We start from the raw sequence: 24,359 nt of genomic DNA on the forward strand, positions 1-24,359 counted from the left end.
GATTAGGATTTTTAACGTAGCTTTAACAATTTGTCTGTCATATCGCCAAGATGTCTGCAGTGTGGCAGTTTATAGTGATGTTTCGACTGGGGCATCATACTGCAGACATGTAGCATGAAGTCCCACCCAGTCACATTATCCTGGCACCAGGCCCAGTCCTAACACTAACCTCTTAATGCTGAGCGCCTAGCGAGGCAGCTGTTAGTACCATTTTTGTAAGTCTTTGGTATGACTCGGCCATACCGTCTACAATAACTGTTTTTCTACATGTTGTGTTTCGTGTTACTGAACATGCACATATCTTTCAAAATGATTTCAGTGTCACTTAAAGTTCAACCCTCACTAATCTTTCTGGTTTCTGTGAAATTTCGCGTCGCAGATAGAGGTAACATGTTTGAACAACTCTGTTGCATTGAATTTCTAAAGGAACCAATGTCGCATTTTACTTTAAAAATAAAGATCTAATTTATCTCTGCTTGTATTTACGGACGTGTTTCTCAAGCTACGATGTTCTAAACCAAATAACTATGAGGTATATGTAAGTTGATTGTTAACTTCCTATAACACTCATATGCAATCCACGCCTACTGAACTGAATTGACAATGTGTTCAATTATTTATATCAATAATAGTAGCATAATAATAGGTCGAGTTTCTTCACTTAATACAGTTTGATATGAAAAGAACACATTAGGGAATATCTTGTCCACTTCGAAGCCACTGCTATTTCTTACACAATAGAAATTTAAATTGTAGATTGACCGATGAGACGATGAGTATATTTTTAAGGGTGAATTTAATTTTAATTACAGGGAGTGCATTTTTGTCATCCATATAAGATTTGTGTCTTCTTAACATTATAACAATACAGTTTAGCGACATATGTTGGAATATCGACCTGGACACTGTTTTTGAAGCTCTGTATGTATCATTCATGACAAGCATTTGAAGTTTTTTTTGAAAATTGTACAAAGTTCTTCGGGGTCATCACTGTGCAATAAAACCAGAGAAAATGTCTGCAAAATCATCATCTTTCAACAAAGTTTTGAAAGTTGATAGTCTTACAATGAAAATGGTAAAATGATGTGGACGATTGCTTCATATTTCAACACTCATGATTTAGTAAACAATTCACAGGTGTATGGCCAGCTTTTACTCTTACAAAAGAAAGCCCGGGGCCCCGATTGGCCGAGTGGTCTAAAGCGCTCTCCGTTACGGATCACTGCCATCTCACCTCTGTCTGCGTGGGTTCGAGTCTAGGATTCCGTCAATGTGGGTATGTGAGAAAGCTTACCAATAGCTTCTCGTGGGTCGGTGGTTCTTCCCGGGGTTTTCCCGGGTTCTTCCTCTACCATTGATACTGGCCGCCATGCATAGCCTATCGTGTGCTGAAAAATGGCGTTAAACCCCACAATAACAACAACAACAACAAAATAAAGCCCAGGTATAAAAGAAGTCGATGATTCATAGCTTATGATTTTAATCTGTTTTAGGCCGAAGTAGTACATTTACTTAACTTCTTTCTTTTAAAGTCTACTTCGTGCATTATCTGTCCCTTCTTAGTTTCTTTCTTTTTTTTCTTTCTTTTTTTAATGATACAGTTAGTTATTTGGTATCAAGTTCTTTTATGTTCAAAACTCGACAACATTTAGCAACGTTATATTGTCCATAATCGGTTTGCTCTCTTAAATAATTCATTATGTACCATATGTACCATATCAGTGCCCGGATTCATAGCTTTCTTCTGACGAATGCCTCCAGTTCACCTTATAGCAAACCCTTACTTGATTTCTCAAGTGTCTAGTCGAATAATCCTTCAGCCTAGTTTAATAACTTGCTTTCGAGAAACGCATTTGCCTAAACTAATCAGGTTTATGTCTTTTTAATTAATGGTGGCAGAAGCGAGATTCTTTCAACCAGTTCCCTATTTCAAGCCTCTGTCTAACAGGTGAAGTCTATATTATTTAACAGAAAACTATCAAGAGATGAATTTTATAGAAATAATAACATTGAGCAGAACTGATTGTGGAACACATCTATAAGCCGGGATCATACCACGATAAATAATTTTGGATTGGTACTCAGCTAAATAGTTCATATCAAAATTTAATTGTATTTTAAAACTACGCTTTTGACTGTGAAATGTTCATGAAATGAACTAATTCTTACCATGGATTAAATGGAAATGAATTATTGAATATTATCAGATGCATTTTATTTTAGTTGTGAAAATAATGTGTGGAAGTGCATATGCAAAGTCATGTGATCAAAATATTTTTCGATTGAATTATACACATAACCCTCGACCATGGTAGATGTTGATCAGCCGTAAAGTGTAAATATGCTTCGCAATTGTTATCCAGCCATGGTGTGTATGTTGGTCATTGTTATCCAACCTTGGTGTGTGCGATGGTCTATGTTATTCAGCCTTGATGTGTGTGATGGTCCATGTTATCAAGCCTTGGTGTGTGTGATGGTCCATGTTATCAAGCCTTGGTGTGTGTGATGGTCCCTGTTATCAAGCCTTGGTGTGTGTGATGGTCCATGTTATCAAGCCTTGGTGTGTGTGATGGTCCCTGTTATCAAGCCTTGGTGTGTGTGATGGTCCATGTTATCAAGCCTTGGTGTGTGTGATAGTCCATGTTATCAAGTCTTGGTGTGTGTGATAGTCCATGTTATCAAGCCTTGGTGTGTGTGATAGTCCATGTTATCAAGCCTTGGTGTGTGTGATAGTCCATGTTATCAAGTCCTGGTGTGTGTGATAGTCCATGTTATCAAGCCTTGGTGTGTGTGATGGTCCATGTTATCAAGCCTTGGTGTGTGTGATAGTCCATGTTATCAAGCCTTGGTGTGTGTGATGGTCCATGTTATCAAGCCTTGGTGTGTGCTATGATCCAGAATGGAACTGTCACTAGCTGGAGCTCTAACGTGATTGGGGTGTTTCCCTGAGATGAGATAGAACAAAATGTATGAATGTAAACACAGGTGATAAATAATTTTCGATTCAAACAGATTTTACAAAGGAAATTGTCTTGTATTATACGTATTCTTAGGGCTTTTCAAACTGTCTACAATTAAGGAATATATGTCCAAGTTCGCTTGTGTCATAAAAGCATCTGGTCCCAAAATTGTACCTTACTGAACATGAACAGACGTCAAAAACTACCATCTTGCCATGAAATATAATCATATTTGCTGAGTAACGTTGGAATATGTGAAGATCGCAAATGTACGAGTTTGACTAAAAATTTGCCACCCAGTGATTTTGTCCAGCCTGGATAAAGTACTTCCGTATCATCATCCAGCCCTGTAGATCATGTCTAAATAGAAGTTTTGTTTGGCTGTCTTCCATTGTGAATTAATCATGCAAAAGCTGATTTTACCATGGGATAATATGAAAAGAAGCATCCTATATTTTCAAATGCCTTCATTGTTATTACAAAAGTACTGTAACATAAGTAAGTGTGTATGCAAACTCACTGCATGATATGGTCAGAGCTTGGGACGGTAGATTTTTGATCAGATGTTAAACGTAATATGCACGAAAATGCTGTCATATTTTGGTGTGTAACTGTCTGTAAAGGAACTGCCATTCCTTGAAATCCTAGTGAGTTTGGCGTGTTCATCTCAAGTTCACCTCGATGAAACGTATGTATGAAATATACAGGAAAATTAATGGTGGTCCGACCTAAACAGATGCTTATGGTTTATTACACTAGTAAATTTACTCTGTCATTAAAGTCTGATGAAAATATTAAATTACATAATATTTTAATCCTGATGATAAAAATATTAAACCTTAAATTTTCACCGATGCTGAAACTTTCGAATTTCGTTGCCTCTGATTTAATAATCGTAGAAATCTGTATGTGTACCACAAATTTACTTATATGTTTTGATCTGGACTTGAGTAAAGAATACATCTCAGTTGGTTCGAAGTACGTTCAAACAGTCAGACCGATACATACTCGTACGACATATCCACCTAGTACTTTCCAGAGACTTGGAAGAAACAAAACAAGAATGTAGTTGTATATTTGTTAATTATCTCCTCTTTCAAGCTTTCCAAATACGTGTGCTATACTATGTAAATAAACATGCAAGGTAAACTCTGATATAAAAATTTCAATTGATTGCATCGAAGAATATCCGGTCTTCTATGTTGGCTCAAACAACTGATTCGGTCAAGTCTTGGAGTTCTATACGGAAATACCAGTTGAACATTCATATCTAACACAAATCAACCACGTAGGAATGAATGGGTACGTGGTGAATTATTTTCCAATATATTTCACGTTGCCAACTAAATATTTTATGATCGGAATCCACAGAAGGTTTATACGTCTGTACCCATGTGAAATGCACAAACAAAACGTGCCTCATTATTCTGACCCTAATAAATTCAAATTGTTGAACTGCCTTTTGGTATTAACTGATCCTGTTTGAGCCTTCAACCAAAGACACAATATACAGGCAATGCTTTCTACAGTGCCTATTGTCCGAGTCCTTGGCGAATTCGGATTGACCAGGGTAGTTTACACATTCAGACAACTTTATATAAACGAGGATTGCGGGAGAAGCCAAACGCAGATTTAGCACATATTATTGGTAGCTGAAAGCGCATTTTCACTATTCTTTTTCCGTTTTTATCTGAGCTTAGTTATTTCAAACTGTACCGCAACAAAGAGCGCCAGATACAAATTACATTTCACCAATTAGCAATACAATTTAAAAAAAAACATGTCTGGAAAGCTGTTTTGAAAGTTTTGTTATCTTTTATAATTACGGTTAAACTGATTTCCTACGGGAGATCTTATTTTGCATACTACGGCTACGAGCAAACTACCTACACACTACGGCTACGAGCAAAATACATACACACTAGGGCTACGTGCAAAATACCTACACACTAGGACGACATGCAAAATACCTACACACAACGGCTACATGGAAAATATCTACACATTACGGCTACGAGTAAAATACCTATACAATACGGCTACGAGCAAAATGCCTACACACTAAGGTTACTAGCAAAATACATACACACTAGGGCGACATGCAAAATACCTCCACACTAGGGCTACATGGAAAATATCTACACACTAGGAGTACATGCAAAATACCTACATGCATACTTTTTTTTCAAATTTGTTTTACTTGAATAGTTGTCGCCATAATTTAGATTTCTTAAATGAAGAAGGTGACTTCCTGTCTTTCAAACTCTTAAAAAGATATATAATATAAAAGGAAGAATTCTAAATTACTTTTCAAGAAATATACCGAACGATTGCAAACAAATAATAAAATTAAATAAACGAAATATCATTTAATGTAAATATAATGTTGGAATTAATGTCAATGTGTCCACTTTAATTGGTAATGAAAAAGTAAGGAAACGTTTGAATGAAATTGTTTATTTTATGCATCTCACGTGTTAGACGTTCAAGAGTGGGATATTGATTGAGTGTAACTCCTCCAGAGTGGATGTTCCAATTATCAAATGAAAAGACCTTAAGTTCCAAATTTACAACGTGTCTTTCTTACAAACAATTTCATCAAATGCATGAGGGTATTGAGGTGAGAATGTATTTGACCCGAGCTGTGTATATGGCTACGGATCAAGAAAAGTTTTGAAACAATATTTTCGACTTAAGTATCCCAAGTCTCATATTACACTGTTTTACAGGAACGTGAACACAACGCAGAAAATGAATCTCAAAGTTCCGGTCACATTTCTTAATTCTCTCTCTCTCTCTCTCTCTCTCTCTCTCTCTTCTCTTCTCTCTCTCTCTCTCTCTCTCTCTCTCTCTCTCTGAGGTCATATACACAGTGGAAAACTCAGTATCTCTCAGTGATGTGTACCGCTATTACATACGAGTATACATGTAAAGCGATGGTCAGGACGGTCAACCTTAGCATCGATTACCATATGATGAGTAATTAATTACAATAGAGGAGACAAACTGGAGAAGTATAAAAATAAATCCAAGAGCTGCAGCTTCAACTGAGCTTGACTACAAAGAATAAAAATTAAAACTTATGAAGCTGTACTATTGAACGTCTTGATCTTAACAACAGCGTCTTTGTACGTGATTGTTTTACGTAAGAAAAATACACCACTGTTAGTCACAAGTCATTAGACAAAAATAGTTTTATATTGAACTGGTTTTAAAATTAGGGTATACAGGTCGGGTTTTTCCAAACATTTTATTTATTTCATGTGATTTTTGTGATTTTTTTTACCATGAGGGAAAAATTGCTATGGTCGGCATTAACAAAGAGGGTAGGTCGACCAACGAGAAACGTATTTTTGTTGGGTCTGAGAGATTAATTGCTAATGTTCAGATATCACACATTGGAAATATTAAAGTTACGTTAGAGTAAAGCCCTGTCAGACGTGGTATCTTTATTTTATAAAAATCATTCAATGATGTTGCAATGCTATCCTCTAAAATATGTATTTAATGTTACAAAGTGGAGGAGTTATTCTAGTGCAAGCAATACCTTGGAAAACAAAATTGTATGGCCTTTTTAACAAATACATTAACGTCACCTGTGCGTCATTTATTTCTTTGATCTTCATTTTTGTTCGCAGGTTGAACTTATTTTACCTTTATGGAACATTATCTGACTAAAATAAATGGGACAAATTGTTACCAGACAGCTTAATTGTTTTGATAGCAATACCTTCTACATTAAGTTGCAGTCTGATCGAATATTATAATTCAAAGAATCGATTTCAGAAATAACCATCTTAGTCTTTTTCTAGTATTAAGTATATTCAATTTGTATTGTGTGATTGGCCTTGGTCAATAACTGAGGATAAAAGTTTCGGTCTACCTGACTAATGTCCTTTTTTTGTTGAAAATAACCCACCCTATAGCTAATTTTCGTCTATCATTGTAGATTATATACTAAGATTATTATTATTTGTAGGTAAATATATTTATATGGAATTGAGTTCAGGACATTGGTTTTCCCCTCGGGAATTCCTGTCCAACCCGTTGTTTGTCATGTTTTTAACTAAAGATGTAGTAATATATCTGATCTTATTTTCAACATAGAATGCTCTCGAAATGAACTTATGACCCTCATCCTGATCCTCATGTTGTGACTTTGGTTTCTATACAAGGGAAAGGTAAACTTGTTATAAATAATATATTAACAATCGAAGTGGAATCAGTATTTTAGTTGTGTTCAGTATATAATTTGTGAGGATTTATTTATTGAAATTATTCACTGCAATTACAAATTGCTCTATAACACTCTCGGACTACATAACTATTTTGAAGTTACTGTGAATTAACTAAGAGACATTTGGATTATATCATTCTGATACATCAAGACTGTTAGCACATCAAACTATTTCAGGCTATTGGTTCAATAGCATTTTCAAGATTGGAATTCATTCGGGACATCAATAGAATTAATTCGGAACACTCTATACCTTTGGAACTGTGACAGAACTTTTAGGACTCTCTGGGATTGAATTCACAGCACCGTAAGTACTTTTTAAATGTTCACTTTGTACTGTTGTGAAATAAATTATATGTTGAAGTTTACTAAACTTGTTGGTTTTTTGCTCTTTTCTGTTACTTAGTTGACGACCGTAGGCTAATACATGTATTCCCATATCGTTTGTTCAAACTCTGTCAGATCCTAGTCTAATCCTACTGAGATAACTACACAAATGATCAATCGAAATTAGAATTTACATTGATCCTAACCTGTTTTCACTGAAGCTTTGTTTTCTGTCTATGCTTACCTATTCCTGTAAGGGTTGCTTACGTTTCTGCTAAAATAATTATCAGTCGGTAGAGGCAGACAGGTCTGTTATAGACAATTTTATCACGCAACTGTTTTCACTGAATTTCAATAGCCGTATTTCTGAGAAAAACAATATTGCAGAAGAATGTAGCAACAGTGCAAATGTTTCTTTAATTTAAATGAATCTTGCTTTAAAAATGAATAATCTTTCAAAAGTTAAACTTAGAAGAGTTTTAAATTTGACAAATTAAAGATAACAATCGTAAATTAATGACCGAAATGCTCAAGTCACTGGAAAATCACCCAGTTTATGCATCTGATAGTTAATTTTTTTTCCTTCCTTTGATGTATCATCACAAACTATAAAAAACATGCTTTTGAACATTGTCAATTCATGAATATTGGAACAAATGAACTTATTAAAATACAGTTTCCTTGTTTGCTTGTATTAGGTTGTTTTTTCCTATTTTCGAAACTAGTTTTAAATGTAGGATTATCTTTGAAAATTTGCCATGCAAGTCATTCTTGGGAAAGAAATATAATTTTCGTTTAATTCCGTTTTTATTAAGTGCAAATTATGATCAAAGTGTTTTTTCAGGAGTCATTTCAAGATCGAGGCGCGTGCATATAATGTAGGAGCTACAAAATGGCAAGCTCTTAGCACAAAAATGAAAGCGTGGAGATAACACAGCTGGGACAAATATGTCCGAGAATACAAATACTACCGAATTAGATACATTTAAAATTTCACCTCGTTGCCAAAACTACACACACATTAGACTTTCCAGAATTTATTTGTTATTTGAAACTAATGGTATTATTTTATTGACCGAAACTTGGACAACAGCTTTGTCTAATATCTCTGTTGACAATTTTAGAAATTAAAATGGACTGTTAATAGAGACTCTGGGTGAATAATACTTTATTATAGAAATTAAGTTGAATATGGAATTGAATTCGTTCACAATATTCTATTGATTCGTTGTGTGCCAAATTGAAATAAGAATATTTTCAGACTGGCATATGCTGTTTATTAATACTTCTGTCATCCAATGCCCAACGGCTTTAATCGTCAGGATGTGACTAAATCAATTGTGTTCAATGGATTATACGAGAGGTCGATACGGCTCAAAATAATCCATGCGTGTATTGGATATATGGAGATTAAACGCCTGAACCTGCACTGTTCCAGATTTTATGACAACTAGATTGGTAAAAGAGTAATGTAATACGCCAATTGCGTTTTATAAGAGAACTGCGCTTAGAATCGTAAATGGTCGGGTTTGTCACATAATGGTATTGGTAAATTCACCTTTTTGAATAATGAGGGAAAAGCGTTACGAAATTGTGTGTACTAAAATATCTTTGTATTATATGTGAATCGAAATGTATATGGTTTTCATTGCCGCGTACAGCGCTACCCGGGGTTATATAGTTTCAACCATATCTTTTTCAAAATATTGAGTTTGGTTCACCATTTAGCGCATGTAGAAAGTGCAAGCAGTGAGAAACCCGATTATCGTGTGTTTTCGAACCGTCGATTTGATTACAACCAGTGTAGGTATAGGCCTAAATGCTCTCTGTATAGTGAAAACACATATGCGTTTTGCCAGGAAGCTGTCCATTTTACGAAAGCACTCTTCAGCTGCAGATGTATGTAAAACGAAAATGTATTCTTTCTTGCCGTTCGTTCTATGTGATATAATTATTTTATATATCGCATGTTTACGAATTTATTACAAAATAATACCCTGTAGCATAACACCATGCTATCAGATGGACTACAGACTGTTTCAAGCTAGACACGTTTTTAGCTAAATGGGCAGCTGAATTAAATGTTGTGTTTCGTGCATTTAATGATGAGTTGTTTTGAGTACCATTAATCCAGCGCGATTAGTCTTGCCAGAGACAGATTCACGTATGAACGTGGTTATTATAATTATAATCTAGAACAGTAGTTTTTAAGAAATAATTGAACGCGAATGGTAATTGTACTTGATCGTGTCTCGTGTATTACATGCCTACGTTTTGCATTTTTAGCTGTTCATTGGGAGTCATTGAACTCAGTGATTTTCTGTAAACCGGATGTTGTTGTCATTGGTGACGCTAGTCCGAAGGACGAGCCTGGTTTACTTAGTGTGAGTGGTCCAAGGTTATAGACCAGTGGGATACGGAGACTCTCAAGTGATCCTTCGGCATGCCTGGAGAAGCGGACCACGTGAGGTTGTCCCTTCTCCCATGTACAGGGATTGTGGAATGGGAAATATCTCGTGATCGTCATGTAGACGCCAGGAGATAAATAACATCATATGTTCCACTTCTGAATCAAATCTAGTTTAATATCATTATTTACGTGACAATCCAATTCAAGATGACTACTTGTGTGAAAATGTAATTGCATGTCACTAAGTGAAAATCAATTGTACATCTATCATGCCTGTTGATGAACTATTTATCAATAATATTTGTCGATAAATGCCATTCTTTGATCCCATCGTGTCCACAGATCCACATCTCAGCCATAATTGTTTATAGTTCCTTATATTGATCATATTTGGTAATAATTAATCATAAGTAGTTAAGTGGGATACTATAGGGACAATGGGACTTAGCATTAAAAAGACCCCTGGGACAATATAGGGACAATGGAAATTTAACATGGAGAAAAATCGTGGGTCACTTTAGGGACAATGGGAATTTAACATAGAGTTTGGGACTGTCTAGGGACAATGGGAATTTAACATGGGAATAAATCGTGGGACTGTCTAGCGTCAAGGGGAATTGAATATGGAGAAAAATCGTGGGACTGTCTAGAGTCAAGGGAAATTGAACATGGTGGGATTGTCTAGGGACAATGATGGTAGAGGGTCAAACACAACAGAGACAGAGACATACATACACTAGTACAAGCGTGAGATTTATATATAAAGCATTACCAAGACCTGAAATCTTGCTGGGGTGTTCAAAAATTTGCATAATTGTAATGATGCTATAAATAGCTATAATCAAGGAAATGCTCAACGACAAAATGGATGTGACTAAAAGTAACGCTAAAATGACGAAATTGTCCCAGAATTTAAAGGAAAATAAACATATCCCCGAAAATTAAGTTACAATGGTTTAGACTAAAATGGATAAAATTAGTAACTACTTACAATATCAACTTCTGTGACGATCGTGAATAAATACCTATGTATCTATAATCAGCTGAAATTCCTATGAAATCCCACTATCTATTTATAGCTCCAACTTGTGGGTTTTTCCTTTGGAAAATCCCACTATCTTTTTATAGCCTCAGCTTGAGTGACGTTCCTGTTTATGAATTCTAGCATATATGTATAGCTACAAAATGTGGAAATCCCCAAGTCGATATTTATAGTCTCAAAATTTCCAGCGTCAGTGACGTCACTGTACTGAACACTAGGGGATAAATGTCAACAGTGTTGCAAGTGGCTGACCTGAATACACGCTACTGCAGGTAGGTAGGTAGAGTGTATCTGATAGGGATAAAGTGAGTTTTTATAAGGACAAACAGAGACCAATACACACACACACACACACACACACACACACACACACACACACACACACACACACACACACACAACGTACGCGCGCTGACATACGCGCGCACACACACACACACACACAGAGAGAGAGAGAGGGAAGAGGAAAAAACAAACCCCAAATATACTATCAATACAGAAGGGAGATAACACAAACCCCAAATAAACTATCCACACAAACGTACGCGAACGCTACAAACCCCAAATATACTATTCACACAACGTCGCTAACGCATACAAACCCCAAATATGCTATCCACACTCGGGAGGAAGAAGAAAAAACAACCAAATATACGATCTACACAACGTACGCGAACACACACACACACACACACACACACACACACACACACACACACTCACACACAGAGGGAAGAGGAAAAAACAAACCCCAAATATACTATCAACACAGAAGGGAGATAATACAAACCCCAAATAAACTATCCACACAAACGTACTCGAACGCATACAAACCACAAATATACTATCAACACAGAAGGGAGATAATACAAACCCCAAATAAACTATCCACAAAAACGTACGCGAACGCATACAAACCCCAAATATACTATCAACACAGAAGGGAGATAATACAAACCCCAAATAAACTATCCACACAAACGTACGCGAACGCATACAAACCCCAAATATGCTATCCACACTCGGGAGGAAGAAGAAAAAAACAACCAAATATACGATCTACACAACGTACGCGAACACACACACACACACACACACACACACACACAGAGGAAGAGGAAAAAACAAACCCCAAATATACTATCAACACAGAAGGGAGATAATACAAACCCCAAATAAACTATCCACACAAACGTACGCGAACGCATACAAACCACAAATATACTATCAACACAGAAGGGAGATAATACAAACCCCAAATAAACTATCCACACAAACGTACGCGAACGCATACAAACCACAAATATACTATCAACACAGAAGGGAGATAATACAAACCCCAAATAAACTATCCACACAAACGTACGCGAACGCATACAAACCCCAAATATGCTATCCACACTCGGGAGGAAGAAGAAAAAAACAACCAAATATACGATCTACACAACGTACGCGAACAAACACACACACACATATACACACACACAGAGGGAAGAGTCAAAAACAAACCCCAAATATACTATCAACACAGAAGGGAGATAATACAAACCCCAAATAAACTATCCACACAAACGTACGCGAACGCATACAAACCCCAAATATACTATTCACACAACGTCGCTAACGCATACAAACCCCAAATATGCTATCCACACTCGGGAGGAAGAAGAAAAAAAACAACCAAATATACGATCTACACAACGTACGCGAACACACACACACACACACACACACACACACACACACACACACACACACACACTCACACACAGAGGGAAGAGGAAAAAACAAACCCCAAATATACTATCAACACAGAAGGGAGATAATACAAACCCCAAATAAACTATCCACACAAACGTACGCGAACGCATACAAACCCCAAATATACTATCAACACAGAGTGAAGAAGAAAAAGTTTTTTGAAAGCACCTAAGCCCTCACCTGCAATGACCAACTCTGTCAAACACCTACACCCCACCCCCACTCCCAACACTACAAAACCCATTTAACCCGTTATTTTATGGCATCAGTGTGTGATTTAGGAAACATCAAGACACAAAATGATGGATGAATAGACTGACTATTGTTTACCGACTTGCATGCCTAAAGAGCGTGCGTGAAGGAAAACATCCTTCCATTTCAATTCTAACTAAAACATGATCCAGAGGGATAGAGAGAGGTGAAAGAGCACAATTTCATAAAGTGTGAGTAAAAACAAAACACGCCATCCTTATTATACAATGTCAAGACCAAGAGACACTTACGTTTTCTTTCTGGTCTATTCTCTTTTAGAAGGTAGTATGAAATTTCACATCAGGGCCAACGCATCGGCTCACATTGTCAATTTTTCCATTTCCATGTCTTTACTGGCACAAGTTCTTCATCATCTTCAATTTCTTCTTCTTCTGAATCCCTCTTCTCTGTTTCGTCTTGTTTTTGTTTCTTCTCTTTTCTCGTAGGGCACTCTGAATTCCAGTGTCCTTTCTCCTGACAACGATATTAGGTATCTTGACTTTTGTCTCTCTTTCTTAGACGAAGCAGGTATTCTGGAGACAAATACCCATTTACCTTTGCAGATATAGCAAACTTCATTAGCACTTACACACTTTCGTATGACTCTCATCAAATCAACGATCAAAAGAGTAAGTTTTGTTGCCACTTTCGCATGTGAATTATGCTTTCGTATGACTTTTAGCAAATATTTGACCAGCAGGTCGATCTGTGCTGACTCTTCCATCTTCTTGATCGTTTGAGAGCGGAATGAATACTCTGACGCTAAGACAGTCTCCTTATATACAGAGACCTGCTGCGTATGAAACCTAGTCAAATGTAATTTTGCAATAAGATGAAACGATTTCATTGAGGAAGTAAAAAAGCAATGATGTACCGTATCGCCTCACACAAAACCTGAAGTGTTAGTTCAAATCCGTGTCAGCGATTTCGAAGACGACATAACTGAGCTTTAATCAATGCTCTCCAATTATGCCACAAAACCACGAGTCCTGATTCACGCCAAAAGAAATTTCGTTCGGTCCAGAAAAAATAGTATCATATCTGAGAAACGCAAAAAGGAACTTCCAGAAAACTGAGAAAGACGGCTTACACCTACAACGTAAATGTATGAGTTCAAGTAGTGCGTAAAACTTAGTCAAATTAAATTTTTATAGTCAAACGAAACGATCTCTTTTCGAACAAGAAAGCAGACACCAAGCGACAATGGCGATCCGTGTCACACAACACTTTTCAAAATGTATATTATCAGAGGTTTGTTCTAGCGATCTGCACGGTTAAATTAAATGTTGATGTATTTTGCAATAAGACGGACACAATTTCCATGGGATCGCCCATGGTACGAATGTTCATGCATTAGTTTAATTTTTAAAAATATTTTTTTTATATAAATCGCCTATAGGATAGACCCAGTAAAGCATGGCCATTCTCGTCACTGTCTGAATAGCTACTCAAGTCAATTCGAAGCGAACGCGGTAAGAAAATAAGTATAGCCAATGAAATGGCTTACAACGGGTGATGCATTGTTTTGTTCTAGGACTGTGTGGCATAATAATCCCTATGTTCTTGCGTTGTTACCATTACAGTGCAGACAGACTGAAATGTGAACTTACAAGCCCTCTTTGTGTGTGTTGTACCATTTCCTCTTACCACATCAAAATACTGAGCGTCACAGTATTGGTTCGCGTTTTCAAACTGACCATTTTTTTTTATATCTCACTTAAACATTTCGACATAAACACTCACACTCACATCGGTAGAGTCAGAACAGACGTGTTACAGTATTGAGGGGCATGTTATCTTTTCGTTTTCAAACTAATACATTTGGGGCTTGTATGAGGTAAAGAACCGAAAGTACAGTGAAACTCAAGGATGATGACCCAATCTGTCTGTCTATTGATGCGTGTATTTACTTAAGAAGAAATATGACCTCTAAAACACAAAGAGATACGGCAAGCATGATTAGATCAAACACAACGATGTTTTCCTTCACGCCCGTGTAATTTAGAGTTTCAATCGTCTTTGAAGACAAACTTGGTCTCCTTTTGTAGGGCTTGAAATAATAAAAGAAACTGAAAAATCTTAAGCACTTTGCTATAGATAATTTCATCAACAGACTAAACAACATAAATACCGTTACAACAATAGAAAGCCTTAAATCTTCTATCAAAAAGAAATGCATGAAAAAAATTAAAGATTAACGATAACTAACCAATGAAACCGAATTTAACAAAGGCAATGACATGTGAAGAAATGCCTCTCACTTTGGAAAGGTAGGCGAATGTACTCTGTCATGCACCATCAACTTGAACAAAATTATAAACAGAGAGAAACCTGAATTCAAAATTCAGTTGTTTCTTTTTCTTCAAAATTGTTTCGTTTCTTTTTTCTTTTTTTTTTGGAACAAATCTAAGCACTAACATAGAGTAGAAAAGGGAAAATGCACATACAAGCTTTGATATTTCTGAAAAAATGAGGGGATATTCCTAACGTTCATAACCACCTATATATGCTTGGACTTGTCTGTGACTTATCCACAAAACAAGATGTACATATGTACATCTTGTTTTGTGGATAAGTCACAGACAAGTCCAAGCATATATAGGTGGTTATGAACGTTAGGAATATCCCCTCATTTTTTCAGAAATATCAAAGCTTGTATGTGCATTTTCCCTTTTCTACTCTATGTTAGTGCTTAGATTTGTTCCAAAAAAAAAAGAAAAAAGAAACGAAACAATTTTGAAGAAAAAGAAACAACTGAATTTTGAATTCAGGTTTCTCTCTGTTTATAATTTTGTTCAAGTTGATGGTGCATGACAGAGTACATTCGCCTACCTTTCCAAAGTGAGAGGCATTTCTTCACATGTCATTGCCTTTGTTAAATTCGGTTTCATTGGTTAGTTATCGTTAATCTTTAATTTTTTTCATGCATTTCTTTTTGATAGAAGATTTAAGGCTTTCTATTGTTGTAACGGTATTTATGTTGTTTAGTCTGTTGATGAAATTATCTATAGCAAAGTGCTTAAGATTTTTCAGTTTCTTTTATTATTTCAAGCCCTACAAAAGGAGACCAAGTTTGTCTTCAAAGACGATTGAAACTCTAAATTACACGGGCGTGAAGGAAAACATCGTTGTGTTTGATCTAATCATGCTTGCCGTATCTCTTTGTGTTTTAGAGGTCATATTTCTTCTTAAGTAAATACACGCATCAATAGACAGACAGATTGGGTCATCATCCTTGAGTTTCACTGTACTTTCGGTTCTTTACCTCATACAAGCCCCAAATGTATTAGTTTGAAAACGAAAAGATAACATGCCCCTCAATACTGTAACACGTCTGTTCTGACTCTACCGATGTGAGTGTGAGTGTTTATGTCGAAATGTTTAAGTGAGATATAAAAAAAAATGGTCAGTTTGAAAACGCGAACCAATACTGTGACGCTCAGTATTTTGATGTGGTAAGAGGAAATGGTACAACACACACAAAGAGGGCTTGTAAGTTCACATTTCAGTCTGTCTGCACTGTAATGGTAACAACGCAAGAACATAGGGATTATTATGCCACACAGTCCTAGAACAAAACAATGCATCACCCGTTGTAAGCCATTTCATTGGCTATACTTATTTTCTTACCGCGTTCGCTTCGAATTGACTTGAGTAGCTATTCAGACAGTGACGAGAATGGCCATGCTTTACTGGGTCTATCCTATAGGCGATTTATATAAAAAAAATATTTTTAAAAATTAAACTAATGCATGAACATTCGTACCATGGGCGATCCCATGGAAATTGTGTCCGTCTTATTGCAAAATACATCAACATTTAATTTAACCGTGCAGATCGCTAGAACAAACCTCTGATAATATACATTTTGAAAAGTGTTGTGTGACACGGATCGCCATTGTCGCTTGGTGTCTGCTTTCTTGTTCGAAAAGAGATCGTTTCGTTTGACTATAAAAATTTAATTTGACTAAGTTTTACGCACTACTTGAACTCATACATTTACGTTGTAGGTGTAAGCCGTCTTTCTCAGTTTTCTGGAAGTTCCTTTTTGCGTTTCTCAGATATGATACTATTTTTTCTGGACCGAACGAAATTTCTTTTGGCGTGAATCAGGACTCGTGGTTTTGTGGCATAATTGGAGAGCATTGATTAAAGCTCAGTTATGTCGTCTTCGAAATCGCTGACACGGATTTGAACTAACACTTCAGGTTTTGTGTGAGGCGATACGGTACATCATTGCTTTTTTACTTCCTCAATGAAATCGTTTCATCTTATTGCAAAATTACATTTGACTAGGTTTCATACGCAGCAGGTCTCTGTATATAAGGAGACTGTCTTAGCGTCAGAGTATTCATTCCGCTCTCAAACGATCAAGAAGATGGAAGAGTCAGCACAGATCGACCTGCTGGTCAAATATTTGCTAAAAGTCATACGAAAGCATAATTCACATGCGAAAGTGGCAACAAAACTTACTCTTTTGATCGTTGATTTGATGAGAGTCATACGAAAGTGTGTAAGTGCTAATGAAGTTTGCTATATCTGCAAAGGTAAATGGGTATTTGTCTCCAGAATACCTGCTTCGTCTAAGAAAGAGAGACAAAAGTCAAGATACCTAATATCGTTGTCAGGAGAAAGGACACTGGAATTCAGAGTGCCCTACGAGAAAAGAGAAGAAACAAAAACAAGACGAAACAGAGAAGAGGGATTCAGAAGAAGAAGAAATTGAAGATGATGAAGAACTTGTGCCAGTAAAGACATGGAAATGGAAAAATTGACAATGTGAGCCGATGCGTTGGCCCTGATGTGAAATTTCATACTACCTTCTAAAAGAGAATAGACCAGAAAGAAAACGTAAGTGTCTCTTGGTCTTGACATTGTATAATAAGGATGGCGTGTTTTGTTTTTACTCACACTTTATGAAATTGTGCTCTTTCACCTCTCTCTATCCCTCTGGATCATGTTTTAGTTAGAATTGAAATGGAAGGATGTTTTCCTTCACGCACGCTCTTTAGGCATGCAAGTCGGTAAACAATAGTCAGTCTATTCATCCATCATTTTGTGTCTTGATGTTTCCTAAATCACACACTGATGCCATAAAATAACGGGTTAAATGGGTTTTGTAGTGTTGGGAGTGGGGGTGGGGTGTAGGTGTTTGACAGAGTTGGTCATTGCAGGTGAGGGCTTAGGTGCTTTCAAAAAACTTTTTCTTCTTCACTCTGTGTTGATAGTATATTTGGGGTTTGTATGCGTTCGCGTACGTTTGTGTGGATAGTTTATTTGGGGTTTGTATTATCTCCCTTCTGTGTTGATAGTATATTTGGGGTTTGTTTTTTCCTCTTCCCTCTGTGTGTGAGTGTGTGTGTGTGTGTGTGTGTGTGTGTGTGTGTGTGTGTGTGTGTGTGTGTGTGTGTGTGTGTTCGCGTACGTTGTGTAGATCGTATATTTGGTTGTTTTTTTTCTTCTTCCTCCCGAGTGTGGATAGCATATTTGGGGTTTGTATGCGTTAGCGACGTTGTGTGAATAGTATATTTGGGGTTTGTATGCGTTCGCGTACGTTTGTGTGGATAGTTTATTTGGGGTTTGTATTATCTCCCTTCTGTGTTGATAGTATATTTGGGGTTTGTTTTTGACTCTTCCCTCTGTGTGTGTGTATATGTGTGTGTGTGTTTGTTCGCGTACGTTGTGTAGATCGTATATTTGGTTGTTTTTTTCTTCTTCCTCCCGAGTGTGGATAGCATATTTGGGGTTTGTATGCGTTCGCGTACGTTTGTGTGGATAGTTTATTTGGGGTTTGTATTATCTCCCTTCTGTGTTGATAGTATATTTGTGGTTTGTATGCGTTCGCGTACGTTTGTGTGGATAGTTTATTTGGGGTTTGTATTATCTCCCTTCTGTGTTGATAGTATATTTGTGGTTTGTATGCGTTCGCGTACGTTTGTGTGGATAGTTTATTTGGGGTTTGTATTATCTCCCTTCTGTGTTGATAGTATATTTGGGGTTTGTTTTTTCCTCTTCCTCTGTGTGTGTGTGTGTGTGTGTGTGTGTGTGTTCGCGTACGTTGTGTAGATCGTATATTTGGTTGTTTTTTTCTTCTTCCTCCCGAGTGTGGATAGCATATTTGGGGTTTGTATGCGTTCGCGTACGTTTGTGTGGATAGTTTATTTGGGGTTTGTATTATCTCCCTTCTGTGTTGATAGTATATTTGGGGTTTGTATGCGTTCGCGTACGTTTTTGTGGATAGTTTATTTGGGGTTTGTATTATCTCCCTTCTGTGTTGATAGTATATTTGTGGTTTGTATGCGTTCGAGTACGTTTGTGTGGATAGTTTATTTGGGGTTTGTATTATCTCCCTTCTGTGTTGATAGTATATTTGGGGTTTGTTTTTTCCTCTTCCCTCTGTGTGTGAGTGTGTGTGTGTGTGTGTGTGTGTGTGTGTGTGTGTGTGTGTGTGTGTGTGTGTGTGTGTGTGTTCGCGTACGTTGTGTAGATCGTATATTTGGTTGTTTTTTCTTCTTCCTCCCGAGTGTGGATAGCATATTTGGGGTTTGTATGCGTTAGCGACGTTGTGTGAATAGTATATTTGGGGTTTGTAGCGTTCGCGTACGTTTGTGTGGATAGTTTATTTGGGGTTTGTGTTATCTCCCTTCTGTATTGATAGCATATTTGGGGTTTGTTTTTTCCTCTTCCCTCTCTCTCTCTCTCTGTGTGTGTGTGTGTGTGTGCGCGCGTATGTCAGCGCGCGTACGTTGTGTGTGTGTGTGTGTGTGTGTGTGTGTGTGTGTGTGTGTGTGTGTGTGTGTGTGTATTGGTCTCTGTTTGTCCTTATAAAAACTCACTTTATCCCTATCAGATACACTCTACCTACCTACCTGCAGTAGCGTGTATTCAGGTCAGCCACTTGCAACACTGTTGACATTTATCCCCTAGTGTTCAGTACAGTGACGTCACTGACGCTGGAAATTTTGAGACTATAAATATCGACTTGGGGATTTCCACATTTTGTAGCTATACATATATGCTAGAATTCATAAACAGGAACGTCACTCAAGCTGAGGCTATAAAAAGATAGTGGGATTTTCCAAAGGAAAAACCCACAAGTTGGAGCTATAAATAGATAGTGGGATTTCATAGGAATTTCAGCTGATTATAGATACATAGGTATTTATTCACGATCGTCACAGAAGTTGATATTGTAAGTAGTTACTAATTTTATCCATTTTAGTCTAAACCATTGTAACTTAATTTTCGGGGATATGTTTATTTTCCTTTAAATTCTGGGACAATTTCGTCATTTTAGCGTTACTTTTAGTCACATCCATTTTGTCGTTGAGCATTTCCTTGATTATAGCTATTTATAGCATCATTACAATTATGCAAATTTTTGAACACCCCAGCAAGATTTCAGGTCTTGGTAATGCTTTATATATAAATCTCACGCTTGTACTAGTGTATGTATGTCTCTGTCTCTGTTGTGTTTGACCCTCTACCATCATTGTCCCTAGACAATCCCACCATGTTCAATTTCCCTTGACTCTAGACAGTCCCACGATTTTTCTCCATATTCAATTCCCCTTGACGCTAGACAGTCCCACGATTTATTCCCATGTTAAATTCCCATTGTCCCTAGACAGTCCCAAACTCTATGTTAAATTCCCATTGTCCCTAAAGTGACCCACGATTTTTCTCCATGTTAAATTTCCATTGTCCCTATATTGTCCCAGGGGTCTTTTTAATGCTAAGTCCCATTGTCCCTATAGTATCCCACTTAACTACTATCATATCCGGTCATATTCGTTGTGATTTGTGTTTATCCGTTGAAATTCCATGTTTTGTTCTGTTCCAATCAGGAATAACTTCATTTCCTTCTATCCATTGTTGGACTTTGTGCGCAGCAGTTCGCTTTATCCAATGTTGAATTGTATGCCAAACAGTAAGGTGTCAGATTCATTCATCATTCATATGTATGGTAGATAAACATCTCATTGACGTAACTGTGTTCAGCGTGTTCGTTTGATCCATCCCCCTCCCGCTTCAATTCTGTTCCAAAACGTTCGGTCACTTGTGTTATTCAATCATTATTTACATTTTAAATACTTTTTTCTGAGAGTTATTAGAGCAAACACCCTGACCACTGTTATAAATGTTAAAAAATCGATGAATGTATATGTATGTAAATGGTCCAAAATGGCCTCGTCGAAATACGACAGCCCGAACTGACTGTACATAATGATTTGTTCTATGTACAAACAAAAAAGACTTTGACTAAATGCAAATTAAAAAATAAATAATATATCTAATGAATATTGCAGATGTAGATCTATCATAATGTATATGAATTTCATATATACATTTCTTGTTTCTAGATTTGTGTGGTTTAGATCTACTTGAGTTAGGCTTGGAAATGGGTTGGCATGTTGGTGACTGCCTGTCACAGTTAGACTAGCACTGGAGATCAAATACGTAAATTGGAATGCAAATGAGCAGCCGACTTGGCTTACATGTTTACGTGTGTCTGCTACAGAGGTAAATATCTAAAAATCTAGATGGTTGAGGGGTAATGAAAAGTATGCTAATTTGTTATAGTACTAGTGAACTTTATTCATGCATAAGGCACATACTGATTCTTTTAGCTGCCTTGTCACAGAAAAATATTCAAAACAGCTATTTTTTGTCAAAAATGAATGTAAAATTTAGGGGTTGGTGGCAGTGTTGGCTCAGTTTAAAAACCACCAGTTGCATCAGGAATTAACCTGATTACTGCAGTCAAAATCTCACATGTATGCTTTCTACAAAAATGATTAGTTTGTTTTTATTTATATCTTCAGTGTAAAATTATTCTCCTTTATCTGTAATAGGTCATTGTCGGATGAAAATTCACCAGATAAACTGTCCAGTGAGACATGAACTAATGAGATTAAATTATACTGGAAAATATCAATTTTTAAAAAATAATAAAAACACGGTAACCAATTATTGATTCACCTCTATGCACTTTTAATTCTAAATATTTGTTTCAGTAAATGGCAATTACAGTTTCTAAAATGCCGAGCGACGTGCGATATTAGTACTGTAGTAGTGGAACTTCACGTGGTACGAATATGGCCGCATCTTTGAAAGCCGTAATGGAAAGGTCTATACCTGTAATCAGTTCCCCTGTATGGTTTTGGACTACCAATCCAAGGTAAGACAAAGTGCAGCTGTAGGACAACGTGCTCAGTAAGTCATACAAAATAGAAGAATATGGGAAAACAAATAATGTGCCAAAAGTCGTTATTGTGCAATCCGATAAGAGCAACATTAGCGAAAAGAAAAAACATTAAATTTTTAAAAAGGCACCTCCCGTTTTTTAAACAAAATCAAACCTGGCACATCATTCTTGGAATTTATACAGCTGAAAGGCGTCAATCTTGTATGTGGGTGATTTCTAAAATATCCTACAGTCGTAACTAAAGACATACATTCGAACCCTATATTTGTTACATCTAAATGCTACATGTATAATTAGACCGAGAGGAGGATACCGAGACTAATGGCGTAAGAAAAAACAAATGATGTGCAGACAGATATTAAAACACAGGAAACACAACTACAAAAACAAATTAAATTAACTGACTGATAAACCCTAGCAAGTTGCCTTGTAATTCCACTAACCTTTAATAATTAAATCTGTAACATGAACCTTCGATAAATCCAATTATTAATACAGGGTCATTATACTTCCAACGAGAAAGGGAGATAATTCCTTGTGTAGGTTAGGTTGTTGTTGTTGTGGGGTTTAACGCCATTTTTCAGCACACGATAGGCTATGTATGGCGGCCAGTATTAATGGTGGAGGAAGAACCCGGGAAAACCCCCGGAAGAAACACCGACCCACGAGAAGCTACTGTCAAGCTTTCTCACATACCCACATTGCCCGAATCCGAGACTCGAACCCACGTAGACAGAGGTGAGATGGCAGTGATCCGTAACGGAGAGCGCTTTAGACCACTCGGCCACTCGGGGCCCCTGTAGGTTAGGTAGTGAGACCTACACAAGAATTGTTACAGCTTAAGATTACTTGTTCATTAGAAACTCACGTCCGTCGTCCAGAAAGCAAGAAGAAATAAATGATACAAATTATATAGCGAATAACAGTCCTTTCAAGTGCACTGCATCCAACAAGGGAGCACGTGTGCCAGGGACTGATTAAGATAAATGCAATATATATATATATATATATATATATATATATATATATATATATATATATATATATATATATATATATATATATATATATATATATATATATATATATATATATATATATATATATATATATATATATATATCACCCATTAAAAAGATACTCGACCCTTTTAAATAGTATAGATCTTGCTGTGAACTCAGATTTCAAATGCTGAGGTTACAGAAGGGGAATTTTGCTAGAATAGCTCTACAAGTTTGGCAAAATGTTTGAAGTGTACAAAGTCGATGTGCTAAGAGCCTCTGTGCCTATATATTATGTGGGATTGCTTAGCACGGATATATCTGGGAATTCGAGAGTTATGCCAGCAATCAAACTATTTAATTTCTCACATTAGCTATCTCAAATTATATAATTAGGAAAGTATGTATGTATTGCACGCGAGCTGTTCAAAAAAACTGAACCGTGTTCCGTGCTCTTTGTTTGAAGGGTTTTCACCTCGGTTATTAGTTTTCATGCAGATGTTTAATGATTTTGTAGTTGTATATGACGATAGCAGATCGTTTAGAGCTGTTTTGTCCACAGATTTAATAATTATGTCCTGCACAATTTTATATTTATGGTTATAATATTATTATATAATGGTGATGTATGTATGTATGTCTGTGTGTGTGTGTGTGTGTGTGTGTGTGTGTGTGTGTGTGTGTGTGTGTGCATACATGCATGCGTGCCCGTACGTATGGATGGATGGATTTAGGAACGGACGTACGTACTTACGTATGTATGTATGTATGTATGTATGTATGTATGTATGTATGTATGTATGTATGTATGTATGTGGGTTAAAAGCACATCAGCACAACTTGACTATATAGTGCCGATTGAATTTAGGCCTCCCCAAGAAGGCAGACAAAACAAAAATAATCAAAATGAGTAAAAACATTTTTTTAAAACTGTTTTATATAAAATTAACACTTTTTATGAAGTCAAAGACCTCCTTAACGCAATCATCATCACGGGAAGCATCCCAAAGGTTACTACCATTAGCTGCCTCTTTCGTCATGGAAGAGAACACATCAGGCCTAATCCGAAAGCTTAGAGTCTAAAGCGGGATGATAAAGCTACGATTAGGCAAACAAAAAAAAAACAAAAAAAAACAAAACAAAACAAAGAAACGCTTATTT

This window comes from Sinohyriopsis cumingii, chromosome 4 (assembly GCF_028554795.1).
Source record: "Sinohyriopsis cumingii isolate HCF-2022 chromosome 4, ASM2855479v2, whole genome shotgun sequence".
Lineage (NCBI taxonomy): Eukaryota > Metazoa > Mollusca > Bivalvia > Unionida > Unionidae > Sinohyriopsis > Sinohyriopsis cumingii.